This window comes from Rhinolophus sinicus, chromosome 2 (assembly GCF_057876585.1).
Source record: "Rhinolophus sinicus isolate RSI-liver-muscle chromosome 2, RSI-T2T, whole genome shotgun sequence".
Taxonomy (NCBI): Eukaryota; Metazoa; Chordata; class Mammalia; order Chiroptera; family Rhinolophidae; genus Rhinolophus; species Rhinolophus sinicus.
In genome coordinates this window covers 123,067,185-123,094,482 of record NC_142502.1, presented here as the reverse complement: position 1 = coordinate 123,094,482, position 27,298 = coordinate 123,067,185, and the positions used below count along the sequence as shown (strand labels likewise).

The 27,298-nt window shown below is 44.8% G+C and overlaps 1 long non-coding RNA gene across 1 annotated transcript; it reads left to right on the top strand.

Moving 5' to 3' along the window:
* The first annotated feature begins 779 nt into the window (after positions 1-779).
* LOC141571584 (uncharacterized) lies at positions 780-26,642 on the top strand. Its single transcript, XR_012496424.2, has 6 exons — positions 780-5,288; positions 7,547-7,615; positions 8,336-8,470; positions 20,493-20,744; positions 22,874-22,998; positions 25,095-26,642. It is a non-coding gene; the product is annotated as an uncharacterized LOC141571584 (long non-coding RNA).
* Positions 26,643-27,298: the final 656 nt, after the last annotated feature.

The following is a 27,298-nucleotide window of genomic DNA, read 5'->3' as shown; positions in this document are numbered from 1 at the left end:
TTTCTTGTGAGAGCCGTCTGTACCTCTTCCTTCCTCCTTGTGTTCAGGATGACATGTGACCCTCAGCAAAGTCACAACCAGCTCCGACTCCCCGATCCAGGCTCTGTCCTGGGCTTTCCCTCATATCCAAATCGTCAGCAGCATTGGATGACCACTCCTTCTTGCAAGTCCAGCTTCCCTGCTTCCCCAGGGCACCTCACTTCTGGTTCTCTTTCTCCTACCTGCTTTTTCTTCTTCCTCCGACTGGTCTGCAAATGGTATTAACCCTCCCAGTATCCCACAGACAGGCCTCTGGTCTCCTTTCTCTACAACGCCTACCTGCTTCCGCCCGCTTGCAGCTTGAAAGCACACTCAGATTCTCCGTTCTCAAATGCAGCTGAGCTCCAGACACCAGGTCTCTAACTGCCCGCTAGACAGTTGTCCCTGGAGGCTGGAAACCCTTCACATACCTTAAACTGAACCTCTTCAAAATGGAACCTCCTTATCTGTCCCTCCAATGAATTATTGTGGTATCTGGTGAGGTCACGCCTTCCTCTTGTCGGTCTCTAAATGAGTGTGTAGTTTGGGCCTATATGGGGCAGGTAATCACCAACACTGATTTCTAATCACAAGTGAGTTGAGTCACAGTGCAGATCAGCCAAAATGAGACGAGAATTCTAACCCGAAAATAATTTTTATGGAAAAAAATTTACCATGGCTACAGGCTTTTAAACTCTTCTTCTTCTTTTTCCCCCCCTGCTAGGTTATTTACTACTAAGTATCATCCTGGTCATAAAACCTGTGCACCATGAGGTGAAATGTCTCCATCGCATGCCAGGTCTGTGTTGTACAACCCTCTTCCCTTCCTCCACATGTATCAACAACTTGCCCATCCCCGCCCTTCCAGCTCATTGCCGCCCTCTGTCTGACACTGTTTATGGACAGCACCTCGGAGCACCCAGTTATTCGTTCTGTAGTTTGCAGACCCGGGTGTCAGTCACAGACAGATTACAGGGGAGCCTTCTCGACAGGTGACATTTCTGTTCTGTACCTTTGCGCAGGAAGGAACGGTTTGGATTTTGATCTCGTTTTCTTGTGGTGTCAGAGAAGGAAGGAGGGTAGAAAAATATCCAGGTGCCTCCAGCTGGAACCATGGTAACAACAAAGGAAATTCATTTTCTCACCCTACTTGGTGCATTGATTTGTGTACTCAAAGAGACAGACACACGATGGAATATAAAAATGAGAGCCCACAAAAGGATTTTAAAATGGTGTTTGCGTTCCTATTTAAGTTCAGTGCTGATGTCACAGCAGGAAGGCAAAATCATGAAAGTGCCTTATGTAGTTTAGAAATAATAGGGCTGCTGCAAAGTGAAAGGAGGGGTGGGGCAGGGGAGGAAAAGACGCTGAGTGGGCGTGCGTGGGGAGACAGAGGACTGCTCAGCAAGGCAGCCTCGGCAGCCCCTCTGTGTGTGCGCCCCTGGACACCTTCCTTTTTCTTTCAGAGACAGAAAATTCCCTTTTGGAGAACTGCAAACCCTAGGACTACGAAGAGCAAGAATTGAGGCAGAACAGAATTCTTTCAAGTTGTCAGCCCTTCGAGGCCCTTCACTTGATGTCCTTGTGATTCATTTCCTTTTTTGTGAAATAGGGTTTGTAAGGAAAACAAAAATCTTTTTAACCCTCTATAACAGTTTTTCCATACGTGTCACCTCTGTGGTAGACACGAGGTGACTACAGCCTCCACGGCCCTTGAATCTGTGAGGGAATCCAGGGCCGGACCCACAGCTGGTACCTGGAGAACGGCTGGAGCGCAGCCAGCATGCTGCCGTGCAGAATGAAAGGCGATTTGCCAAATTCATGAACTGCTGGAAGGTGTCAACACACAATAATTGCTCTTCTGGATGCTTCAAAATGAAAGAGGGGATATCATTGCAATCCAAAGACTAAGAAAGAGGTCAGTGGTCAGCCATGTTCCCGTGGGTGAGCCAGGGATGGAAGGAAGCCCGTGGCCCTGAGGGTCCTGGAGGCTGAGAGCCATTCTGTCACCACTCGATTCTGGCATCAGACAGCCCTGAGTTCAAGTCCCAGTTCCACCATGACTAGCTGCAAAGCCTGAGTCCACACGTCACCTCTCCAGGCCTTTCTTCCCCACTCTAGGAAATGAGAGTGACAAGGGACACATCTTGTAAGATTAAGTGCTTATCTCAGTGTGCCTGATACAGACACACTCAGAGTACTCAGTGCTGCCCCATCTCTGGACTTATTCCCTGCAAGGTGGTGTTGAGGGGTCATCTCTACGTCCACCCCAGAGAGAGTCGGTGTAAGGGTGAAGCCAGTGGGAGGAATCAGAGCTGACAGACGGGGGAGAATCGAGAAGACTCCTCCGGCGCCCTGGGGTCCGGCCGAGCTAGACACCAGCATCACACACTGAAACCTTTCAGTGTAAGCCACTCTAGGTTGGATTTCTTGGTCTTGCCACAGAAAAGTCCTGGCTAATGCCTACCATCCTCCTCCTCAGGGTGGAGAGTGTGAACAGGGCACTGAGCAGCACCATGGCTGTGGTCAGTTCTGGTGATGCACCCAAGTCACCTCCAGGCCTTTCAACATTACAGTGGAGGTTCCATCCCTGGGGATTCTGATGCAGTACAACTGGAGGGGCCTGGGCACCCTTCTATCGGAATAAAGAAAGAATGCCGACCAGGCACCTCCAGGAAAATGCTTCATTCCATGGAGGCTTCATTGCATAGACATGCTTGATTAAATCATTGGCCATCAGCAGTTGAACTCAATCTCCAGCCCTCCCTCCCTCCCCAGAGGTAGGTGGTTGGGACTGAAAGTTCCCATGGTGGGTTCCAATGGCAACCAGCTCCCATCCTTAGGTGCTTCCAAAAGTCACCTCATTAGGAATTCAAATGGTTTTAGGAGCCAGAAACAGGGACAAGCACCAAATGTGTATTTCTTCTTATAAATCACAACATCACAGTGGTCTTGCCCTGTACCACCTCTCAGCCTTATCCAATCCCGAGGTTAGTGCCTCTTCATCCCAACCCCTCAGACACCTTCAAGTACATGAACTCATGAGTACAATTTACAGGGCACTGGCTGCAAGGTGTGTATGTGTGTGTGTGGGGGGTAGGGGGGGTGTCTCAAAATGGAGTCCGGAGACTGTCCACACCTAATTGCCTGGAGAAACTTGGTTGGAAATAAGATAAAGCCAGATCACATTCCTCTTCCTGTCGCAGACCCATAGAATCAGAGCCTTTGCGGAACTTAGGTTCAAAGTTGGAGAATCTCTGATAAGAGGGCCCCTGCCTCCTCCGCTCTCTCGTCCCCCCACCCAGTGTTAAATAGTGGAAATCAGACAGCTGGGCCACAAGCAGGCAACAGGAGGAAAACGGGAATGCCGCCTGTCCTCCCCGGTCATCTATTAGGAGGTCTTGGATGAAAGGCAAGAAGGGAAAATGGGTCTTCCACTAGGTTGGTGTTTTAGAAAACCATGTTTCAAATACCCTGAATTTTGAGGCCTAAAAAATAGTTATTATTTTTGCCCTCATTGTCTTCTTTTCTGATTTAAAATGTAATCCTCGTCAGAGAAGCCGCTGCCCTGCAGGTCCCTGCCATAGCCTCACACAATAGACACCAAAAATAGGGCACTGCCTCCCAGTTCCGTGAAATTCTCCAAAAGGAAACATATACATACATCTTAGAGGTTTGTCCTGTTTTGTCTACTGACGTTCATGTTGCCTTTTCTTTTTCCAAAATAGTCTTCTTTTCTGAATGACCTCCTTTCCCTGATGTATGTTGGTCAGGGGTGCAATGTTGGCCTGGTCTCACCCCTCGGCCACTTTTCTTGGGTTTTCTATTTCAATTCATGATCCAGTTACCACTGAGGACAGAGTTGATCCATCTGGAACCTTCTTGGCACTCGTCAGACTTGCCTGCAGCTGTGACGATACCATCCCCACCCTGCCCATCCCTCACATTCGCCCGCCCTGGTGTCACAGCTCAAGTCCCAGAACTGAGAGAGAAATTGTAAGGGAGAGAAGGCCACAGAGGGACTTCACAAAGGACGATGCCGAAATAGTAAATGTGAGCGCCCAGCGAAGCTCAGTGTCTGGACGGCAGGGATTCGCATAGGCAGACATATTGCCACTTTGGCGTGCTGGCAAATTCTAACACCCAAAATAGCACAACTTCTTTTAAATTCCTCCTGGCATCTGCCCACAGCACCCACACCCAGGAAATGGTGGGTGGGATCTGTTTGGACCCACTGCAGTGAGCTAGAATGGTTTCACTAACTTTGGAAAAAAATATATTGATGCAGGAAAATGCAGGGCTTTTTGATGTAAGTCTCTGGCTTTTCCTGCTGTGACTGGAGCCCTGCTGTGACCCTTGCTTGTGCTGTCACACAGCCCCACAGGCTCCACTACTGTGAAGCCAAGCCACTCACCCCACCCCTTCCCCTGGGCCCATCAGCTCAATCCTGTAACCTGGCATCTAGAAGCCACCTTGTCCCCGACCTGTTGCGGGCTTGCTCCAGGGCAGGGATGCCAACACTTCTGCAGCCCCCCTCGATCTGGACCTGGTTTTCCTCTGTGCAGCACCGTCCTGAGGACCTCACGGTCGCTCTGTGAAATGGGCTGAGCAGGACAGGGCCGACTCCACCGTGGTTTCATTATTGCGAGAAGCCGTGGCCAGTCATGTTAGCCCAGGTTAATGCCAGTTATGCCCAGACCTTTCCATCATCACCTCTGCATGCCTCTGGGCACACTCTCTCTGCTACCACATAATGGGTATGTTCCAGGAAAGATCTGTGTGAGAGAGATTTTCTAAATCTGACCTTGTGCTAAAAACACATAATTATTTGAGAAGTTGTACAAGTTTTGTTTTTATGATTAATTCTCTTAACCTGTGGCTCACCTGTGCAAATTTTCACTGACTTTCCAGAGACATATATGCCAATCATATATATGCCAATTTTTTCAGTTATCTGCTGTGTAAGAAACCACTTAGATTTACCGGCTTAAAATTACCATTTTATTATTGTGATCCAGTGGATTGACTGGGCCTCGTCTGGCAACTTCTGCTCATCTTGAGTGGGGTCACGTATGGGCTGCAGTCAGATGACTGGGACATCGAGGACCGTTGCTCACATGACGGGTGTCTCACTGGTGTTGGCTGGAAGTCTGGGCCCTCTTGTCCATTTCCCAGTCTTTCCATGCAACCAGCTGGAGCTTCTTTACAACCTGGAGGCTGGCTCCAAGAACAAAAATTCCAAGAGGATAACCCTGTTTTGCAAGCACCTGGTAAGCCTCTGCTTGCATCCCTCTTGCTAATGATCTTTTATCCAAAGTCAATCCCATTGCCCAGCCTGGAGACACCGTGGACCATCCCAGTATGCAGCGTTCCTTGGGAGCTACAAATGTTAACAGGCTGCCACCCCAACCATTCCACAAACGCAGCCCACGTAGGGATGACCAAGTCTGACACACTTTAAACATCATTAGCAGATTGTGGTGTCTAGTTTTCTCAGAAGAAACCGGAACAACCATGGAGCCATTCGGTGTAACACAAAGAGCTGGCCAGATCTCCTTCACAGGTCAACTCTCATCAACGCCAAAAGAAGTCGTAGCATTCATTTGGTCTATTTCTTTTTGTTGTTTTGGTTTTACTAACTTTTTTAAAAATAACATTTTAATTGAAAAAAATAACACATGCACATCATAGTTCATTGTTTACATTCCTTCAGATCACTGGGTTTGACTGATAATAACTCTTTACATCCCCTCTTGTTTCCTTTGAGCACACTAACACTCACAGGTTCTCTTGTATAGGTTTTTCAATTGTCATTGTTTTCTAAAATTTCTGCTATTTTAGTATGTATTTCTTTTTGACCTTATAGATATTTGGGAGAGGGTTATATCTTTTTTAAAATTTCAGATGGAAGAATCTTTCTGTTTTTCTATTTTGTTATCAATGTCTGGGTTAACCAGTTATATTATGATCAGGGCTTTAACTGTGCTGTTTCTATCTTTGGGAATTTGTTGAGGTTTTCATTATTTATGTGGTCAGTTTTCATGGGTGTTTCATTCACTCTTGAAAAAAAATAAATTCTCCGTTTTTAGGATATAGATTTTGACACATATCAAACAGATCAACTTTTTAAATGTTTACATATTTTTGTATCAAAAATTAACTTTACTCATTTTTGTATTGTTATTTGACATTACTTCTGACATGAATTAATAGGGTTTTAAAGTTTTCTACTATATGTGTGTTTCTTCTGTAACTTCTGCCTCATGGATATTGTTGCTACGTGATTTTGCACATAGGTATTCATTACTCTATCTTTGTTGTGTGATGTATCCTTTGTAATGTCCCCTCCTGTGTTTCATTTGATGGTTTTTGTCCTGAATTTCCTCTTCTTTGAAGGTAAACTGATAACAGTGCTTCGTGTTGCCTGGTACACCTGTTCATCCTTTTCATTTCCAACCTTTATGGTTCACTGTTCTAGACATGTCGCTTTTACACAGCATAAAATTGGCTGTGCCTTATGATACCAATGTGAAAATCATTTAATCCCATGTATGAGTTAATCTCATTTATATTTGTGGGCATGATAGATGAGTTTGATCTTACATGTGTCATGTTATTTTGTTCTCTGAATATAGTATTGTAAAATCTTTCCACATAAGGTCTATTTGTTTTCTGAAGTGGGGCGGGGTGTGGAAGAAGAGAGGGAAAAGAGGGGAGGGGAGGGGAACGGAGGGGAGGGAAGAAGAGAAGGCCTCAAAAGAAGGCCTTCTGATATTTAGGAGGATTTGTAAGACTGTTCTAATGATTATCTTTACAATTGTGTTGTCATAGGCAGCACTTGAACATCTGCTTTTTAAACAGTATTGAGCAATAATAAATTTAGTGTGTACTTTCTAACCTTTCTCCTACGTCTCCTCCACTTCCTGACTTGTCAATAACATTATCTCTATCAGTTCTTACTTTGCACCCTTAAAAATGTTAATGTGTCTACTATTGGATTCTTTAGCTTTAAATTCTTTCCTTTGTCTTTCTGATTTTATAGATAAGGCAATTACTGGACTTCCTGTCATCTTTACCCCCTTTTCCATCCCAGTTTTTGTTAGTTGTATTATTTCTATGTTGTCAGAGCATACAACATTTACACTCTGTCTTGTTACTCTAACTCCCACGTTACATTGACTGTTAGATCTAAGCCTAAATATAATTAATGCTGACAGTCAGACTTTTGGCTGGTGTCTGTAGCTGACTCTCAGTTTGCCAAAGTTTATTTTCTGGTTGTTTCCTCAAGGGTTCATGGGATCAATACTTCCTGAGTTCTTGCAAGTTCAAGTGGTTTGCTGTAGCCTTTATAATTGTTGAGCAGCTTGGATGATATAAAATTCTTGGTTTGCACTTTCCTTAAATATCTTCTAAATGTTTCTCTATTTTTTTCTAATGTTAAATGCTATTTTGGTGAAGTCTGAGTTCAACCTGATTTTTTTCTTTTCTCTTTGTAAGTGACTTAATTTTTATGCTTTACTGCCCAAAGGCTACTTCAAGTTCAATAACTAGACTAGGCTACGTCACATGTGGTGACTGTGCTGACCAGTTTTCTCTGGTAAGTGATGTGAACATTTAATAAATACATTCAAGTTTTGTTTTATTTAGGAAATGTTTTGAATTTGAATTATATTTTAAAGCGTGTGTTGCATTGAATTAGTTTGCTTTCTTCAGGGACCCCTATTTTGCATATGTTGGTTTTCCTTTGACTTCTTATCACTACCATTTTTTTCTCTAATCCTTTTAAATTCCTTATCTCTGTTTCATTGAGTTTGCATTTCGTATTTCTATTTTCTGCTTCCCTCACAGTATTTTCTGCAGTGCCTTTGCTCCCTTTTTTCCTTCCAATTTAGTCTTCATTAGTGTGATGGCTCAGATTTTTTTGTCTACATCTTTCCTGAGCCTTTTAGTCCTGTCTCATCACCCCTCTAATACCTTCTCCTGTGTAATTTGAGTTCCTGCATTTGGGCTTTGGGGTTTTCTTTCAGGGGTCAAATTGTTTTGTGATGGTTTGGGGGTTTTGTTTTGTTTTGTTTCTAATTCTTGGTGAAAGGTTTGATCATAATTTTGTTTCTTCCTGGCCACATTTTTCTGGTGCATGGTTTTTCTGTTGACATGATTTGATGCTCTTTGTATCAGAGTAATTTTGTTTTCTTTTTCATTACTTATAGAGGGTGTGGGATGAACTTTCCTAGATAAACTTTGCTGGTGGTTCTAATCAGGGGTGGGTCAAGGACAGCTGTCTAGAATTCTTAATTCCAAAGGACCTCTTTTTCAGTTTCCACAGAGACAGACTGCTTCCTGAAAATATTGTGTGATTCTTTTAGAGGCCTGCCTTCTCAGCTTCTCTGAATCAAACCTAGTCCACATGGGCCCTCCAGTTCCTTCACCAGCCAGTGCCAACACAAGGCAGGTAAGCAACTCACCTTCAGGAAGTGTGCTTCTGCTTAGCTTTCTAAGTCCTGCTGCCGCTGGCCTCAGACACTCCTCAACTTCTTGTTAGGTTTCTGCTAACACATGTGGCAGCTCGTACACATGTTTTGGATTCTACACATAACACCTGTCCCTAAGTTCCAGTGCAAATGGAACTCCTTGAAGCCATGTACGATTTCCAGGAGCACCATGACCAGGCTCATTTCCAAACCTGGTAATTCGGGGGAATTGATGCTAAGCTTCCATGTTCTCCTTCCCAAGGCTTGTAGCAAGATGCAACTTGAGGCATGATGAAGGTATGTTCTTCCTCCATCACTTTCCTTCCCCCTCTCTGGCTCCTGCACCACTGCTCAGGCAGGTAATGGGTAATATATATTAGTGAAGGAGGGCAGGGGGTCAGAGGACATCCAGGAGTGGTAGAAGCTGTAGCAAAGCAGAGAACACATGTGTCATCTAAAAGCATTCAATATCAATTAATCTCTCTCTCTCTCTCTCTCTCTCTCTCTCTCTCACACACACACACACACACACACACACACACACGGTGGCCCTTGGTGTACCACCTGGTCTGGGTCATCTCCAGGTCCTTCTCTACTTTCTTGTATTAAGTGTCCCCACCATGACTGCACATTTGCTTGGTGGCTTGTCCACCCCTCCACCAACTCCTAAGGCTACTGTTGATGCTGACATCACTTGTGTCATGTGTCTGCAGATAAGCCTTGATATTTGCATCTACACTACAACCCCACTTTTGGCCCCGGTCCAGGCTGATCTCATTGTCTTTAACAGGCAGGTTCCCTTGCATCATGCAAGGGCTTAACCAACGCATCTCATTGCAAGCTGAAGTTGCCCTGGGCACGTGTACCACACTCGAGGCTCTTGTAAGCTGACCACCCCAACCTCCCACTTCCCAGGCCTACACACGGTGTGGAGGCAGCAGGTTGGGGCAGACAGCTGTGTGAACTGAAAGGAGGAGACGGAAGAATGCCAAAGTGGCAGTGGCCTGGGTGGGCCTGAAGGGAAGCTGAGGACAGGTCCAGAAGGGAGACCTGTGTCCCTGTGTGTCACCCGGGGCTCTGTGTGGAGATTTCTGGGGATCTGTGAATTCCAAATACGCTGGAACAAAGTTGGAATGTTGTTGGAGAGCTGCCGTGCAGGGGTAGGGGCCAAGCGTTCTGGATACTTACCAGAAATAAACAGACTGCAATGAAATAGATCAAGAATCCATTCCAATTAGGACAGTTGTGTGGGTTTAAAAAAATTTTTTTTCCTGAAGTCAGAACGGGAACAAAATGCAAAAATCTGTTCTTTTCTTCCAAAAGACTTTAAGTAGCAAACAAGCAAGGTGTCAGGACTGGGAAAGCCTTCTGTCTAGGCTCTGAGTAAATGAACTTGCCTTTTCATAAAGAGCTTGAGTTAAAATTAAACAGATACATATGCATAGCTTGCAATAGAATGATCCTGCATGCAACGCCTTACAAAGAAATGTGAATATTTTTCTGAGTAGGGCAAGCAAAGAACGGGACAACAGTCCGTCCTCCAGAAATCCATAAGCAGCCCCTCTTCCACAGCAGGGGGATTTCTCAAAGCGCCCCAGCAAATGTTCTCATGATATGAAAGTAGACGGCACAGGTCTTTCTCTGGGCACTCCCAGACAAGGACTGTCCACCCCCATGTCCACCCCCACCCCCAATGGAGTCTTCAAAGTCTGTAGAAACACCAATGATCTGTGTTGGCCTGAGTTTATGTAAATTTGAATCCAGTTTCAAACTCCAATTTAGATTCTGTATTCTCAGGATCTAGAGTAGTGCCTGGCTCATAGTTGATGCTCAGTATATTTCTGATGCACGGATGAATCTCTCTGCTTTGCTGTCACTTCCAGTCTTCTAACTTCCTTCCCTGCTCTGTCTTCAACTATAATTGACCCTGAAAATGTGGCCCCAAAGAGGTCAGTTTTTTTTTTTTTTTCAGTATAGCCACAGGTACTACCCAGCAGAAGGTTGTCAATGACCTTAGAGGGGGCTAAAGGAGCACTTGGATGACACCCACAACTCTTCACTCTACTAGGAAAAAGGACAATGTCACGTTTGCTTTAGGGACATTGGCAGATAATGGAAACAACCTGAGCAATACAGATTTAAATTCCTTTTAGAGTGAACTCATCACAGGCTGGCAGGGCACAGGCTGCCAGCTAGAAATTGGTTTCCCAGCCTCCCTTGCAGCTAGAGGTAACTAGGTTAAATAACTAGCTAAGTAACTAGGTTTTGGCTAATGAGGTAACGGACCCTCTTATACCTTTTGTATTCTTTCTTCCCTCCTCCTGGAGGGGGCGCTGGTGAGCTACTGTCACGGATGAGGACAACTGGAGCGGGCGGGCACCTTAGGCCAAAGGGGAACAGTCACCTGTTGAGGAAAGCAGAAATGCAGGGCCAGCTGGCAACCTGAATGACCTCATGGAGCCGAGCCCAACTTTCTGCCCTGGACTGTTAACATGAGAGAAAAAGAAACTTTGAACTTATGTAGGCTAATGCATTTTATGGTCTCTTTGTTAGTTAGAGCAGCTGAATCCTTACCATAATTAATACACCCATTCATTGTAGAAAACTATAAATGGTGAAATAAAAGTCACCCAGAGGCTCACCACTCAAGAGACACACACTTGGAACTCACCTTGGTCCTTTCAGCATGCTACTAACATAATGTTAAAAAAAAACCTGTCAAAGAATATGAGCTTGTCTGGTATTGTGGTAGGTTTTTTAAAGAATCCTGGAGTTATAGATAAAGGGATAGAATTACTTTTCAACCCTTAGTTTGCAGTCACCTCCTCTAGGAAACACCATTGTCTGGATATTGCACCACTAATACATGACTACTTGATGCCAGAGCAAAACCAGATTTGCAAGCAATTCCTGCCAAGGACATGTTCCTGTACCACCCCTAGTGAAAGGAATTCGTATAATATAATAGCTAAGAGCTTGTTCTTTGCAGTTGGAAAGCTATGGGTTCCAATCCCAGCTGCGCTTACTACCCATGTAACCTTGGGCATATGTCTTAATGCCTCAGAATTTCAGATTCCTCTTCTCTAAAATGGGAATAAATAATAGCACCTTCTTCATGGGGTTGTTGTGAGAATTACATCTGATGATGGACGTATAAGTGCAGTACAGTGCCTGGCATGGAATAAGTTCTCAGTAAATGGAGGTTTTCGCTCGTTCATGCATGCACCATGTGCTAATGAAGTGCCTGCTGTATGCCAGGCATGTTTCTGGGGAGATGGCAGTGAGTGACACCAAAAAGATCTTTGCTTATACCTTCCAGGTAGAGGAGACAGACAAGAAGCAAAATCTGAAAATAATCCCAGATCTGAGGAAGTTAAGATGGACAGGGAGTGACTTATTGTTAGTAATGACACTAGCTCTGGCTTGTGTGAGAATGTGTGGATCCAGTTTTTCCCCTCAGTTCTGCAGGGTCTGTGGAGAAAGCTGGCGGGGTGGGTGTGGGCAGGGAGGACAGTATCGGGCTTATACGGGAGAACTCGTGCAATGCAAAACTTCGTGAACTGTGGTTAGTGCCCCACTCTGGCCACTGAGTTCTCCCTGGCCAAGTCTTCACCTGCCAGAGCACTGCAATTACAGGGCAGGTGGCAGAAGAGCATGGACTTCTAAGGAAGCAGAAGTCTGTGGCACACCAGCGAGGTCAGACTTCCTGGCCCTCTTTCAGGAGCACAGGGAGCCCCCTTTTGTGGACCACTACCAATCAGAGTTAACTTTTTTTAACTAAGGGATGGCAGGCTGTTTTTATTGAGAACGAATTTCTCTATCCAAGGGTCAAGAACTAACTAATCCTCAACTCTGGTTTTCAGCAGAATCCCTTCTCGATCTTTAAAAAAACAACACCCGAGCCCTCTGTCCCCAGAAATTCTGCTTTGGTGCAGCTCAGGGATGGAGACTGGGTACCCTTGTAGTGTCCCAAGGGGACTTAGATGTGAGTTTAATGTTGAGTACCACTAGATCCAACTTTCATCCTTTCACCAAATCACGGACCACCTCTTGCCCCCAGGCAAGAATGGCCCAGACGCTGTGCCATTTTAGGACCAGCTTGTCACTTCCCTCCCTGGAGTCTAGTGAAGCATGGCCATGATGGGAATGGAACTAGAAACATTGCCATGGGAGAAGCAGGGTGCTTCCCAGAAATGTAGAGTTCACTGGTCATGCTACCTCTCTAGCTTGAAGCGCTTGCTCTTTCTCCTCTCCATGCCTCACCAAGGTCCAACCAACCTTCGGGCTCTCTGCTTCCAAACTTCCTCTGTGACAGCAGTCCTCAAGCACCTCTGCCTTTTTTGTAATCTGGCCCCTCTCGGTAATAATTGGGTCTTAGAATTTATAAAGAACTATTGTGTGTATATGTGTTATTTGATATTCTCAGAACCCAAATAGGAGGTGTGATTAAAAGAAATTTGGTGCATGTTTAAATTTAAAAAAATATTGCAGTGAAGATACATTGCCATTAAGACCCCTCAAAATACTGCCCCTCACTTCAAACACACTTATCCCATCATTCTTGCCACTTTCTGAAGCAGTTCTGGAAGTCCTCTTTCGTGAGTGTCTTTAGTTGCACTGTTGTGGCTGCCTCGATGTCCTGAATCTATTAAAAAATGTTTACCTTTCATAGTCATTTTGACTTTAGAGAAGAGACAGAAGTCACATGGTGCCAGACCTGATGAATAAGGTGAATGAGGACACACCATAATGATTTTATTTGACAAAAATTGCTGTACCAGAAGCGATGCATTGTCATGGAGCATTGTCATGATGGAGGATGAAGTAAGCACATTCACAAAAGAGGACTTCCAGAACTGCTTCAGAAAGTGTCAAGAACAATGGGATAAGTATGTGTGAAGTGAGGGGGAATATTTTGAGGGGAATTAATGGCAATGTGTCTTTTACTGCAATAAATTTTGTTTTAATTTAAACATTCACGGTATTTTTTATCACAACTTGTAGAACCATTTTATAAGGAGAGAAGCCAAACATTTAGAATATTAAATGATTTAGGAGCAAAGCCTCCTTAACCTGAAACCGGCAGATCTGTAGCCCAGGTTTTCTTCCTCCAAAGTGATCTCACTTTCTACCCTACCTGGCAGATTCTTCTTGGCCATGTCCTACCACCTAATCACCTAATTTCTATAGATGTCAAGGTTGTTAACTTAATCTACCCAAGTGCTTGATCATAAAAACGGCATTTTGTTTTCCTCCAGTGTTGCCCATTGTGGTAGAGTGGTTCATTCATGTTAGTACCCATTAGAATGAATTAACTAAACATATATTGTTCTTCTAGTGCCTAATTGAAAATGACGTTATTTACAAGAAAACAAAAAATGATGTTCATTTTCTGAAAAAGAATGACTGCACGAAGTAAGGGACACTCTTCTAGCTTCAGCTCTAGGTTCTGAATGGAGAGAGCCAACAGGGACATGGGCGGGGCCGAGCCAGTCTTCCTGATTGGTTTGCGGTGAACATAGGAAGTTTGGGTAGTGTTCTGTCTTTAACAACACCCTTCACGGAGTCACACCTTTCCTAACACAAACTCCTGCATGGCATTCATGTAGTACAGACGCTAAAAGTTCTCAGGATAGCAACAAGGCACTTTTCTGGAAGGTCATCAGCCCCATTGTGTGTTTCACATTTTCTTGCAGTAAAATCACAAATGATCAATCGAAGACACAGTCATCGGGAAGAGAAACTGAAATCATTTGCATACGGAATAAAAAACATTGCCTTTGCTTCATCTTCTGGATGAATGCTGTAGGACCCACGACTTTGAAGAGCGTTGTTAGAGATTATCAGCACGCAAATCGTGAGGCAATTGTTAATTTCATTCACATCCCAAGGATACGGGCACAATAGGTTTGGCCAGGGCCATTTCCTATTTTCCTGTCAGAGAGCTCAGATTTCTCCATCATTCACAACATTCTAGTTAAGCAGCTCTGTTGCATAGAGGGGACTGGTGGGCTGCCAGCCGTGGCATTGTGTGGACCTGGAGATATTTCCAATTAGACGATTGCAGGAGGCTGCCTGACAGAGGAATGGGAAGATGACTACTCCCTTTGCGCTATGAAAGGGGAGAGAAGTTGACCCTCTGGGGAGAGCATTCGCAGCTGAGAAATAGCCACATTCCCATTCAGTTTCCTGTAAGGATTCATGCAGCAGACGAGAATATAGACCTGGCGTTCTGCAGGGGCTGAGCTGCAGGTGAATGGGGAAACCACACCGAGCCCCTGCAGTTTCAAGTGCCTCCCCCAGCTGCTTTTGATCTCTTAACCTTTGCACAGTCTCTCCCTTTATGCCGGATGGGAATAGTAGTGGATTAGACACTGCAGAAGAAAAGATATATGAACCTAAAGATGAATACATAGCAAATAAACTATCCGTTGTGTGGGGTCAGACAGCCTGAACCGAGCTATCCTGTGGTCTTCATAAAATTCCCCATTGCAGACTATGCATTCCACCCTGACTGAGTTGTTTACAGATATATTTCTGTGTCACGTTCACGCCGACGGACAACTGTGATCAAAACTGTGATGCCAGACGTGGCCTAAACTGAGTAAAGGAAACCATCTCCCCAGCTTGTTTCTGTCTGGGCAGCCTACTCCTTACACTTGACAATTCCCAGCCCTGGTTAAGAACAGCTGGATGAACTTCTTTTCACATTGCAGTTTTAGAGGATAGAGGAAGGTTCTTGCCAAGTCGTCCCAGGCAGAATTGGTATTCCCTTCTCCTGTGACCCCCAAAGCCCTTTGTTGTTACCTCTCATCTGACATTCAGATGATGGGATTGTCATTATTGCTTGTGTATCTGACTCTCCGTAAACGGGGAGTAAAAATCATCTTGTTTGTGTAGTTCAAACATTTCTGAGTGCCTGCTGGTTGCTGGTTGGCTGGCATTGAGCTAGACGTATCCCCAGAACGCTTTATTGAGCACATAGTAGGACTTCAATAAACACATGCTGCTTATCTCTGTGGCAGGGATCCGGTGATGGTCGTCCCTTAGAGATTACACTTGCTGCCTTTCAGAACAGCAGTTTCTCCTGGCCTGCCCAAGGTGACCTGACCACTAAATAAAATGCAGTGATTGTTAAAGGATGCATAACAGAGACAACTATAGCTGCTTTCTGCAAATCTCCCCTTCCTTCGTCTTTAGTTTGAAACCTAGATTTTGACTAGGGCACGTTATACTTGACTATTTTTTCCCCCAGACTTCTTTGATTCTTTGAGGCTTCATGTAACCTTGTGATGTAAATCTGGTAAATGAGATATAACCAAAATTTTTATACCAATTCCAAGATTTCTTTGAAGAGAACGGGCATCTCCTTCCTTCACCCTTCCCCATCGGCCACCTGGAATAAAGATGTGATAAAAAAAAAAAAAAAAAAAAGATGTGATCATTGGCGCTCTAACAGCTATTTTGGATCATGAGGATAGAGGTCAAACAGTAGAGATGGTAGACTGGTGGGAACCTGGAGTCTAAGGATCTGGTGAAACTCTCATGTGAACCCTGGACAGGCCATGTCCAGACTTCTTTCATGTTTGTGGAAAATAGGCTTCAATAATGGTCGTAGCCACTTTGGGTTTCCAAAAAGACAGCACTTCGCCAGGAACGATACTATAATTCACCTTTAGACTTTGCATCTTTGACCTAAAAATTATAAGTTTTTAAGTAAATGCAGTTACAGAAACCTCCACTCAAGCCTGAAAGTTATCCTGCATCTTGAAATGCGTGTAAATGAGGGAAAGAAAATTGTGTAGCTAGCAGGACAGAAAAGAAAGACATACATTAGAACAGGCTGACATCTAACTATTGCTGAAAATGTCATGCTGTTGTGCTTTGCACACAACCCTCCTCCTTCCCCAGAATCACAAGGTTGTATGTGATCAGCCTTTCTCGCCGACATCTTCCCCTGTTCACGTAATTCCAGCCACACTGACCCTCCCTCTGATCCTTGCAATACTTCATGCTGTTCCTACCTCAGGGCCTTTGCACTGGCTGTCCCACAGCCTGAAATGCTCTTCCCTCAGCTTTTCACATGACTGGCTCCTCCTATCACTTTCTCAGAAAGGGCTTCCCTGATACAGAGAATAGCCCCACTGATGCTTTCTAATTTACGTATTTATGTATTGTCTGTCTCCCCCTCCCACCAATGGAATGGGATTTCAACAAATCACTTTATTTACTCTGGGCTCCACTGTACCCCAGAACCTCAAACAGCCCCTGGTACGTGCCTGTGTGTTGACCTCGTGTTGATGGATTGGACACAAGACTGAATGTGAAAGGCCTTTCCCTTGGGAGCCTGACGCTCTGCTTTTGCTTGTCCCTGCTTGGCTTTGTGTCTTTGACACATTTTTCCTGCATCTCAAAAAAAGTATTATGTGCCAAATGGAGCCATTTCTTTTGGGCCCAGTTTGCGTAAACCAGTTGTTCTATAAGCACTGTTGAGGTCTAGATACCAGCCTATATAGTGCTCTGGACTGTCATAAATTATTTAAACATCAGTAATAATCCATGTGTAAGATCCTTTGCTAAGACTGGTTTTTAAGGAGTAGGGGATCAATAGAATGTGAGAACTTGGTCCTCTAAGGGGCGGTAGCACCACCAAGGGGAGAAAACACACAGAAAGGGGAAACTGAGGTGCAAAAAGTTGAATTTCTAATGCCCAGCTTGCACAGCCTATTAAGTTAGAGGTGAATGGAGAACCAACAATTGACCATGTAATGCTTTATGTCCAATACAATATGAAAGTTCAAAATTAAATACCCATCTCTTCTGTGTTTTCAACTGTTAGATAAGATTTCCATCTCCCCCATTTGCTTACGGTCCCTGAGCAGGCTGGTCTGGCTCCTTCCCCATTCGGTGGGGGTGGGTGGGGGGGAGTTAATTCAACTTTCCATCAGAGACACTACATTCTCTTCTCCTGTGTTTCTAGAGCACGGACAGGATATAGTCCGGGTAAGAGCTGCTTTGGGGGTGCCGCAGGTCTGTGTGGCTCCCGTTTGGAAAGGCAGCTCACTGAAGATGTGTAGGCTGAGGGGAGCCCAGGAGCCAATGCTGCAGTCATGCCCCATATCCCTTCCTCTGTCCTCAGGTGACCAGCTGGGACAGCCACGCTGGATCCAGTCACACGTCACATATTTTTATTAGGCTGGTGCAAAACTAAGTGCGGTTTTTGCAATTATTTTTAACCTTTTAAACCGCAATTACTTTTGCACCAACCTAATAATAAATGCTGCAAATCTCTCCCCAAGCTCAATTCAAGTCGAAATGTTATGTTCCCATCTACCACAAGGGGAGGTCAACACACGCACAAGGGCAGACGGGCTCTGTTTCCTGGCCTAAACTGTCTATGTCACAAAATTTGTTGGCTTATTGACTTGCCTCCCTTAACCTACTGCAAGACACATTACACCTTTATAGAACTCGGGGCTGAAAAGAGGGTCTCTTGGGGTGCCCTAACAGCTACTGAAAACTGAAAAGCCCTAGTGGGACTCACGTAGACCCAAGAAGCAAATGGCTTAGAAGCTGTAAAAATCAAAGCCAACAGGAACTTGGCGATCTCTTTTTTCTCCAGCCATCACACGTGTTGGGGAGCCATCTGTGCTTGGGCAAGGTGCCAAACACTGCTGGGACAGATGGACCGAGTCCTGTCCTCGTGGAGCTTAGCACTCAGCTTTAAATGTCAACGTGAGCCACACTCATTCAGTTCCAGTTTGACCTAACTGAGACCCAATCCTTTTGCTCTTGGTTACAGCAGCACCAACCCACAGCCCTCTGCCCCCCAAGGTGGTTGTCCCCCAAATAGCCCAGAACTGAGAGGTTTCCCAGGATGTAGGACTTTTACTGCTAACAGCAGGATGTCCCAGGCAAACCAGGCTGCGTTGGTCACCCTACTTTGAAATGAAAGGTTACCTTCCAAGGAAGGAAAGTAGAGAAACTTGAAGAGGTTTCTCACCTGGATGACCACAGTAGGTCCACACAACTCGTACAACCACAGCTTTCCCCAGAAGACCTGCGTCCACACACACACGATGGAGTAGAATGTCATAGGCTGCAGTCTAGAATAGGCCTCCACTGATGGCTGTAGTCCGGCCACTTTCCCACAGCCAGTCCTGCTCACAGTGGGTCCTGGTGGCCTGACTCACATGCCCCTCCCCCCACGCCTACCCTCAGCGTCACTGTCCCTCCACCCTCCACACTCACATGGCAGTCCCAGAGCCTGCCAGATCAATTGGGACCTCCACACAGTTGCTTAAATGGCTCCCTCAGCCAGTTCTACCAGCTCCTCACAGATACTCTGCTTCATTTCTGCCCTTGCTTTGACGTCCACCTCTGCTTCTGTCACTGTGTCCACAGCCTCTGGGAGGCTTTGGGGTGCGGAGGTGAAGAGCAAAAAGATGTGGGAGTCAGACACATAGGGTTTTCGATATGGCTTCTTTCCAGTGGGTAATTGGGCCCATTAGGCTTTTCAAGCCTCGGTTTCCTCATCTGGAAAATAGGAATAATAACATCCGCTTAACAAGATAAGACCTCTGTATGGGGAGTGACACAGGTAAACCCTCAACTGACATAAACACTGTAGTCTTGTGCACCCATTTGTTTACAAGCCTTGTCCTTTGGTCCTAACATCCCCCTGGCACTGTGATGTTTGTTGACTGAGGGGAAGGGTGCTGAAAAATGAGGGTTTGACTTCTGCTAGAATTGGTTGCTGAGAGCGTATACTCAGTAACCTTAGGATACTGCGAGTGACAGGTGGTGCCTTCTCAGCTCAGAGGCATGAGTGTCAAGGACGTTGTTACACTCTCCCCATCTTAGAGTGGAGAGCAATTTGGCACTTGTGTAACAAAAGCTTTCAAAACACTCAATTCAACAGTTCACTTCTCGTAATTTATGCTAAGGAAAGCATCAGAGATTTATGCGACCTATTTGTCCACACAGGTTGTTGAGATCAGGGTTGGTCATCTGAGTGAGACTTATAAATAGCATATAAACCACTTATAAACAGTAGTTGGTAGTTAAATACGTAAATTAAAACATGCCCAAGAAGAGTGACTGAGAAGCCAGGTCCTGAAGCCGGACGGCCTGGGCTCCAGCCTGGTCCTGCCCTTTCCAGCTGCGCAACCCTGGGCAGGTCCTTAACATCTCTGTGTCTCTGCCTCCTCATCTGTAAAGCAGGACTAAAACCCCTGCAACTAATAAAAAAGGAGGAGAAGAAGGAGGAGGAGGAGAAATAGGAGGAGAAAGAGAAGAGGAAGGAATACAGATCTGGTATGTGTTACGGGTTAGCTGCTAAGACTATTTTCCTACCACTGAGAATACCTTCAAAAACACAATAAATAAATCAAGATGGAATTCTAAAGAAGTTCAAGTAATCACGGGAAAGCAAGAAAAGAAAGAGGACAAACACCAGCGGAAACAAATAGAACGGCAGACTTAAGTACTCATATGTCAATAATTACTTGAAATGTAAATAAACGCACCGACCAAAACAGCCTGACAGAGTGGCTAACAAATTAGGACCCAGCTATATGCAGTTGACAAGAAGCTCATTTTATTTAAATTCAAAATAGGAGGAAACAGAGCCCAGAAAGTGGAAGGTGCCTTGCTTGAGTCACACAGCCAGCTAGTGGCAGAGCAGGGACTAGGATCTAAGTCTCTGTCACCCCCATGACACCTTGCCCCAGCTCAGAGCGCCTGGTCAGTTCACCCATCTGTCTCTCTCATCTGTATTCTTGAGGCAAATGTCCCTGTGCCTGTAGCAGGAGTCGGGCATGGGAGGTGGTCCTTTACGTTCAATGAGACTTGAAACAGAGAAATATCGTGCATGAGGAGGCTGGACGCAGCTCCTTTTCCTCATCTGGGTTTCCTGCCTCGCAGAATTTTCTCACTGGTATCACATCACCGTGTTGGATCCACACTCTCCCTCATCCCTAACTCTCCTCTGTCATCCCTCAGATCAAGGGTGACAGTCCCCAGGTGACAGGCTCCAAACTGAAGAAACCGATCATATTTCTGACAACTGCTTTGGTGCTGCTTTGTGCGCTGCTGACGTGAGGTTGACGTGGTGTCACTCCATCGCATGTGGAACTTCCTTGCTTGGAACCACTCTCCCTGTATGGCTGCAGGATGGAGGCTGCAACCAGAGAAGCTGGAAGCTGGAGGAAGTTGGGGGCAGCCAGCAGGCGTGAGGTTCATGGCAGCTTCCGGGTGAGTGTCACTGTCCTAGAAGTGTAGGTCGTGGACCGAGTAGGTGGCAGCTTCTTAAGTTGCTGTAGATAGAGAGGGTTGGCAGGATCTTCCTGGAGTTTCCTGGGGCTCTCACCAGCTTCCAGGTGAGCTCCTGAGAAGCTGTGCCTGCTGAGCTTGGGGCTGAGGTCCTTAGAAGCGGCTTCCCTGCTCTGTGCTCTTCCGGTGATTGTAGAAGTCCCAATTCTGGGTTAAAATGCTCCATTTTGCAGTGCAGTGTCTGCTTTCCTGAGCTGTGGTGTCACTGGTTCCATTCACTAAACGTTTCCATTTGTCCTTCTTGCTGGGCACCAGGAAGGATTGTACTGTCATGTGATTTGTGTTGATCATTGGAAGGCGAGGGAAAGGGACATAGGATCCTTCTAGAAAGGTCTAAGAGCCTCTGCACCATATGCCTTTCCATCTAAGGGCGCTGATAGAGTCTACGTCATTGGACATGTGGCCCTAGTGAGAAGCGAATGTGCCATGTCGCTGAGATGTGGGCGCTACCTTGCCTCTCCTGACTGACACAGAAACAATAAGTGTAGAAACAGGCCAAGACCGTGGGGAAGACATTTCACCTCACTGTGCAGCTTGAAGGTGGCATGTAATTTCCAACTACAGCTTATTTTGTTCTATTCAGAACAAAAAGGCTGAGCCTCCCACCGGTAAGAAGGAACTCCTCTCTCTCCGCTTGTCTTCAAGCTGGGACTTTGGTCTTCTGCTGCCTTTGAACCTGGACTCCTACTGGAACTAACATCAGTTCTCCTGGTTCTCAGGCCTTCAGACTCAGACCAGAACTATACCACCCGCTCTTCTGGGTCTTTAGCTTGCCGATGGCAGATCGTGGACCTTCTCAGCCTTTACAACTGCCTGAGCCAATTTTTATAATATATATGTTATATGAGTGTGTGTGTGTGTGTGATATACATTACAGATAATGTACTATATGTATATATAGTATATAGCATAGTGATATATAATTGGTTTCATGTTTCCGGAGAACCAAGACTAATACAAAGCATAAGGAATGTAGACCAACTGATATAGTAAACACACAGCTGGACCCATATTTCAGGTGCTCAGGCGAGTTCCTGACTTGGATGCATTTCTTATTTTAACCCAATCAATCTGAATTGATGAAAAGCTCATTGTGAAAAACAACAATGTAGAATTTGCAAAAGAAACTTATACAAAACCAACTAGAATCATGTCAGGTGCAATTAGTACTTTGCATACTGTTGTTAGAAGGTGAAATTGAAAACATTCAAAATACCTATGGGTTCACTGAGAGTTATCATAAAACTTAAGACATGAGTATGTTTTAAGAATGCTTTTTATTCCTTTTATTTTTAGCAATTCCCATTATTGTACCTGAATGGATCACTTTTGAAAATTAAAACAAACATTATTTAAGGACAACCATGGCACAGTTAGTACCTAGTACACAAACTCAAGCAGATGAAAAAAAACAAAAAACAGAGGTTGAAACTTATTGATGATGCTGATAATGTCACATCATAGCAAAGACCACCGAAGTTTATCTCCAAATGTTAAATTTAGTATCTTTTGCTTTAAATTTCAAATTTTTTATGTCCACAAAGTATTTTGTCCAGAAGAAAGCAGCATGGTAGTAGCAATGAGGGAATGTTCCTGGGTGTGGCAAAACGAGCGCTTGCTGTTTGGACCAGGACCACCATAAAGGGCTCCAGGCCCCTTTTACTGGCCACTAGCTGGGCCACACCGAGTACCATGATGCCTTCCCACTGCCGCTTGCTCTGATCCGATCCAGCCCCTGGCCCTGCCTCCTCTTGCTCCAGCAGCTCTGTCACACAGCTCGCTCTCCCAGGTTTCTGCCACCCAAACTCCAGGAGACCTCAGCCAGGGGGCTTCCTCAGTGGAGGCGTTTCTTGCTGCAAGACCTTGACACAGTTGTAGCATCTCTCAGTCCCTCCTAGGTAGAGTGGCAAAAAACAAACCTCTTTTGCAGAGCTTTCGTGGGAATTAAATGAGGTTGTAGGTGCCTAGTATGGCGCCCAGCTTAACACATAATAGAGCCTTAATAAGTGTTGGTCTCTCTTCTGTTCATTATTCTCACCTCATCTTAACAGGTAAACATGCCTCCAGCCTCCTGCCTCCCCCTGCACCCCACCCCAGTTGACCCTCCTTGGAGCAGCCTCCATGATCTTGCAAAATACAGACCTGGTCATAGTTTCCTCCATCTCAAAAACCTTTGGTAAGTCCCTATAACCTACAGAATAAAAATCAATCTCCTTAGCCAAGCATACAAGGAATATCTACTATTCTGGACACAAACAACCTTGCTTCTCCTTATGCTATCTGCACATTTACCCCTTACTCTACTGGGCCTCTTAATTTTCCCACCTCCAGCCTTTATTCTGGTAGCTTCCTCAACCTGCAGTGTCTAGCTCTCTCTCTGGACCTTCAAAGTCCAGCACATGGGCCGCCTGCCCTGGTCCAGCATGCACATCATTTTTAGGGTGCATTACTCTGTCAAGCTCGGAGAGTAATTAGTCATGAATATTTCTTCCTCCACTGCTTCCTATAGCTCTATTTGCTTCATACCTGTCTCAGAAGGAGGGCCACTAAACGAGTGAAGTTGAAGACCCGAGGAAAAGGGAATTCTAGAGAAGGAAAGAAAGATGCAAGGCAGAGAAACGCCTTGGATATTATGCAAGAAAAAGAACAGATTTCCACATCCTTAAACAAAAAGGTGTTGGGAGGAAACTACACATTGGTTCCATCAGTGAATTATCACTATATAGGACTGGGTACTGCCCTTTGTCGTCCCTGGATTACAAACTTCTAGGTCCCATTGTCCTTCATGACAACCTCCTCCCTGGGGACGCAAAGCCACGGGCCTTCTAGGAGGTCCCTATCTCCCCCTAGCAGCACCTGCGTATTGTGTAAAACACCTTTCCGCAGATGCTGCCTTATCACACAAGGCAGCCTTTGTTTAGGACAAGGTGGTAACTCATTACCAAACTGATCCTAGGAATGAAAAGCAAATCAAGGCGTTTAAAAACCTTTCCTATCCTTCAAAAGTCTGAATGTCCCAGAGTTGTACTTCAACTGGTTTCCGTCAGTGACAAAGTGTAATTTTTTTCCTGTTTTAAAGAAATGAAAGATAGTAGAAAACCATTGGAGAACATGCTACAGAAAGAACAGAAAAAACCAGTTCACTCCAATCATTTGATTTGTCCTTCTGCTATTTGTCAGACACACGTGCTGGGTGCTGCAGGGGCCGGAAGAATGATACCACAGAGCCTGGCTATACCGGCCTCCTACAAGTCTTACAGAGGCTCCGAGAGCCCTGCTCACTTTGTAAAGTCAAACCCACGGGGCCACAGATTCCTAATATTCATGGAATGAACGAATGTAAAAATGCCATTCCCTGGATATGACATCCCATCAATTATAGAAGGAAAGATGTGACCAGTCAATTGCCTATTCTATGACAAGAGCTGTGTTATTTCCTCAGTCTATAGTATAGATTGGATAAAATGTTAAGCCTTGTCAGAGAATGATGACAATTCGAGAAATGGGTTTTATTAATCAGATTTCTGCACACAAGAACTGTATCATTTTTGCTATATGGTGGCAGCAGTCTTCGGCTCCAATGAGCTCTTGTTTATATTTGAATGACTGTCATTGCAGAGCACTTTAAAATATGTCATATCTTTATTCCACCCAATGAAGCTGTGAGATATGTATTTTTATCCCCATTTTGAAGCTGAAAAAAATGAACAGAAAGTTTAAATGGATTGCCCACGCACGGCACTGGAGCCTAAATACCCTGCCTCTGTGTCCGTAAACCTTGTCACTTAAATTCTCCAAAAGGCCGCCACCCTCAACTGGGGTCCAAGCTGGTTGCCAGATTGTTCTAGAGTCAGTGCTTTCTCTCTTAAAGTTTGAAAGCAATACATAAAAATGTAAACAAAATGAGACCTTGTGATCCCAAAGCAAATCCCTCCTCCATTGCTAGTTAGTGGGTGCTAGAAGCCAGAGGAGAATGAAAAGGAAATAATAAAACAGTTAAGTAGAAACCAAAGCTCTAACACTGGGTTCCTTCAGGAGAGAGAGAGATTCTGAAGGGGCTGAATTTGGCCCCCAGCACATCCCAGCCTCACTCTGGAGACAATTCAGGCAGGACCCCCAGTGAAGAAGCCACAGGTGAGGCAGAAGGACAGTACCATCCCCTGATTTTCTATTCCCTCTCTTCCCCTCAGGAGTCCATTCCTTGATTTTCTACCTTTCCCCAACTTACTATGCTATCCCAGAATCCAATCTCTGTCTGACTTCCTTGCACAGAATAATCAGAGGATCCCCGCAAAGCTCCCTGAGGACTCAAGCCCTGCCATAACCACCCAAGGTTGGAGACACCAGAGTCAGCTGCCCAGCCCACCTTCTTGGCTAAAGTGTGTGACCCTCACAGAGAAACTGGGAAACCTTCTTGAAAGTGGAAAACAACTTCATTAAAGATAAACAACAAAGAACCTTGTCTTTATGCTGTAAGCCTCCACCGGAAGACAGAGCGAGAAAGTGGTGATAAATGTCTCTTGTGGGCAGTACCCGGGATGGTCTCTTGGATTTTCTATGCATACAAATAAGAAGGCTGCTCACTGAGCTGCTCACTTACATGGGCTTTTCCATCTGTGGAGTTTCAGTTTAAAACACTGACAAAGCCATCCTTGTGAAAATGTTCTCTTGTGTTTGTCTCTTCCAATTCACTTAAATTAATTAATCTGTAATTGTCCTCACAACTGTGTAATGGAGAGAATTTCTAAGAATTGAGTTTCTTCTAAGAACATGAGCTTACTTGCCTATTTGACTTGCCAAGTGCAGCAAGGGACATTTTCTCTACACTTCCTCAAGATTTATTACGGGGCTACTAATTTATTCTCTGTTCAATTGGGCTTCTCTAATCAGAGAAAGTTGTTAGAAAATGAATAGAAGAGAGAGGTGTGTAATCGTACAATGTGAACAGAGTTTACCTGAATTAATTGAAACTTTTAAAAACATTCCTCAGAATTTTAGAAATAACAAGAAACGAGCAATGGAGATGGAGCATGAGATGATGACAGCTACCCGCAGAGTGGTTTTCTCATCTTCAGAGATATGCAATCAGCACAGTTATCCCACCCGACTACACCTCACCAGGCAGAAAAAGAGTCAAGTGCAGTCATTCACATGTAGGGAGAAACAGAAGAGAAGATAAGGTTCTGTACCTGGGTAAAGGCTATGTCAAGGCCCAGCCACATTGTCAGTGGTTTCATAAGAAGAGCAGAGCTGTAAGTTCAAGTACCCTCCATATTGGTTAAGGTGGTTAAGAGCTGGAGTTCAGGAGCCACACTGACAGGGTTCAAATCCCACCTCCACCTCTTACTGTGTGGCCCTGGGCAAGCTGTTCACCCCTCTGCACTTTCGTGTCCTGCATGGAAAAATGACAATACTAATAACAGCCCTCATAAGAGTAGTTCCTGTGTGCAGTAATCTGATTAATAAAACCATTTCTTGAATTGTCATGATTCTCTGTGAAGGCTTAGTATTTTATCCAATCTACACCCACTTCTGGGTATATACCAAAAAGCAAACAGGTATCAGCTTCCCAGACAATTACCATACGAGTACATGTTGTGACGTATTTCCTTCCAGTATTTTCTCCATATGTAGAATTTACAACTTAATGTTGTTTTTACACTAGAATTACATTACATAGAAGACTTGTCATCTTCCTCTGTGACTGGAACCTTACAGCATAAGCACTTTTCTGTGTTAGCACCAGGCTTCAAATCCCATCTGATAACTCAGGATTTGGGGTTGAGTATCTGTTCTTTTTCTGCACCTCATCTTTCCATTGGAGACGAAGAGGCAGCCCAGCTCCAACCTCCAGATGTGTGGATAACAAAACGAGATTAATAAAACGTTATCGTTAGAGTCCCCAGCACTTTCATTGACATCTCAATGTATGAGTGAAGTTATACATGCTAATGCTGATTTTCACCAACCTTGGCCGTGCTAATGTCCCAGGTGGTCCACGCGTGTGGAGGACTGCACTGATTAGCTCTGGCTTCTGTAACAACCACAGACTGGGGGGCATAAACAACAGAAATGTATTTCCTCATAGTTTTGGAGGCCGGAAGTCCAAGATCAAGGTTATGGCAGGGTTGGTTTCATTTTGAGGCCTCGCTCCTTGGCTTGCAGATGGCTGCATTCTCCCTGTGTCTTCACGTGGTCTTCCTTCTGTGTGTCTGTGTCATAATCTTTTCTTATAAGGACCCCAATCAGATTGAATTAGGGCCCACTTGCATGACTTTATTTAAATTTAATTACCTCTTTGAAGACCCTATTTCCAAATACAGTCACATTCTAAGGTACTGGGGGTTGGGACCTCAACATATGAATTTTTGGGGGACACAATTCAGCCCATAACAAGGATCTCTTAGACTTTAAATCAGCTATTATAAATATATTCAAAGACAGAAAGTGGATTAGTGGCTGTCTAGGGCTGAGGA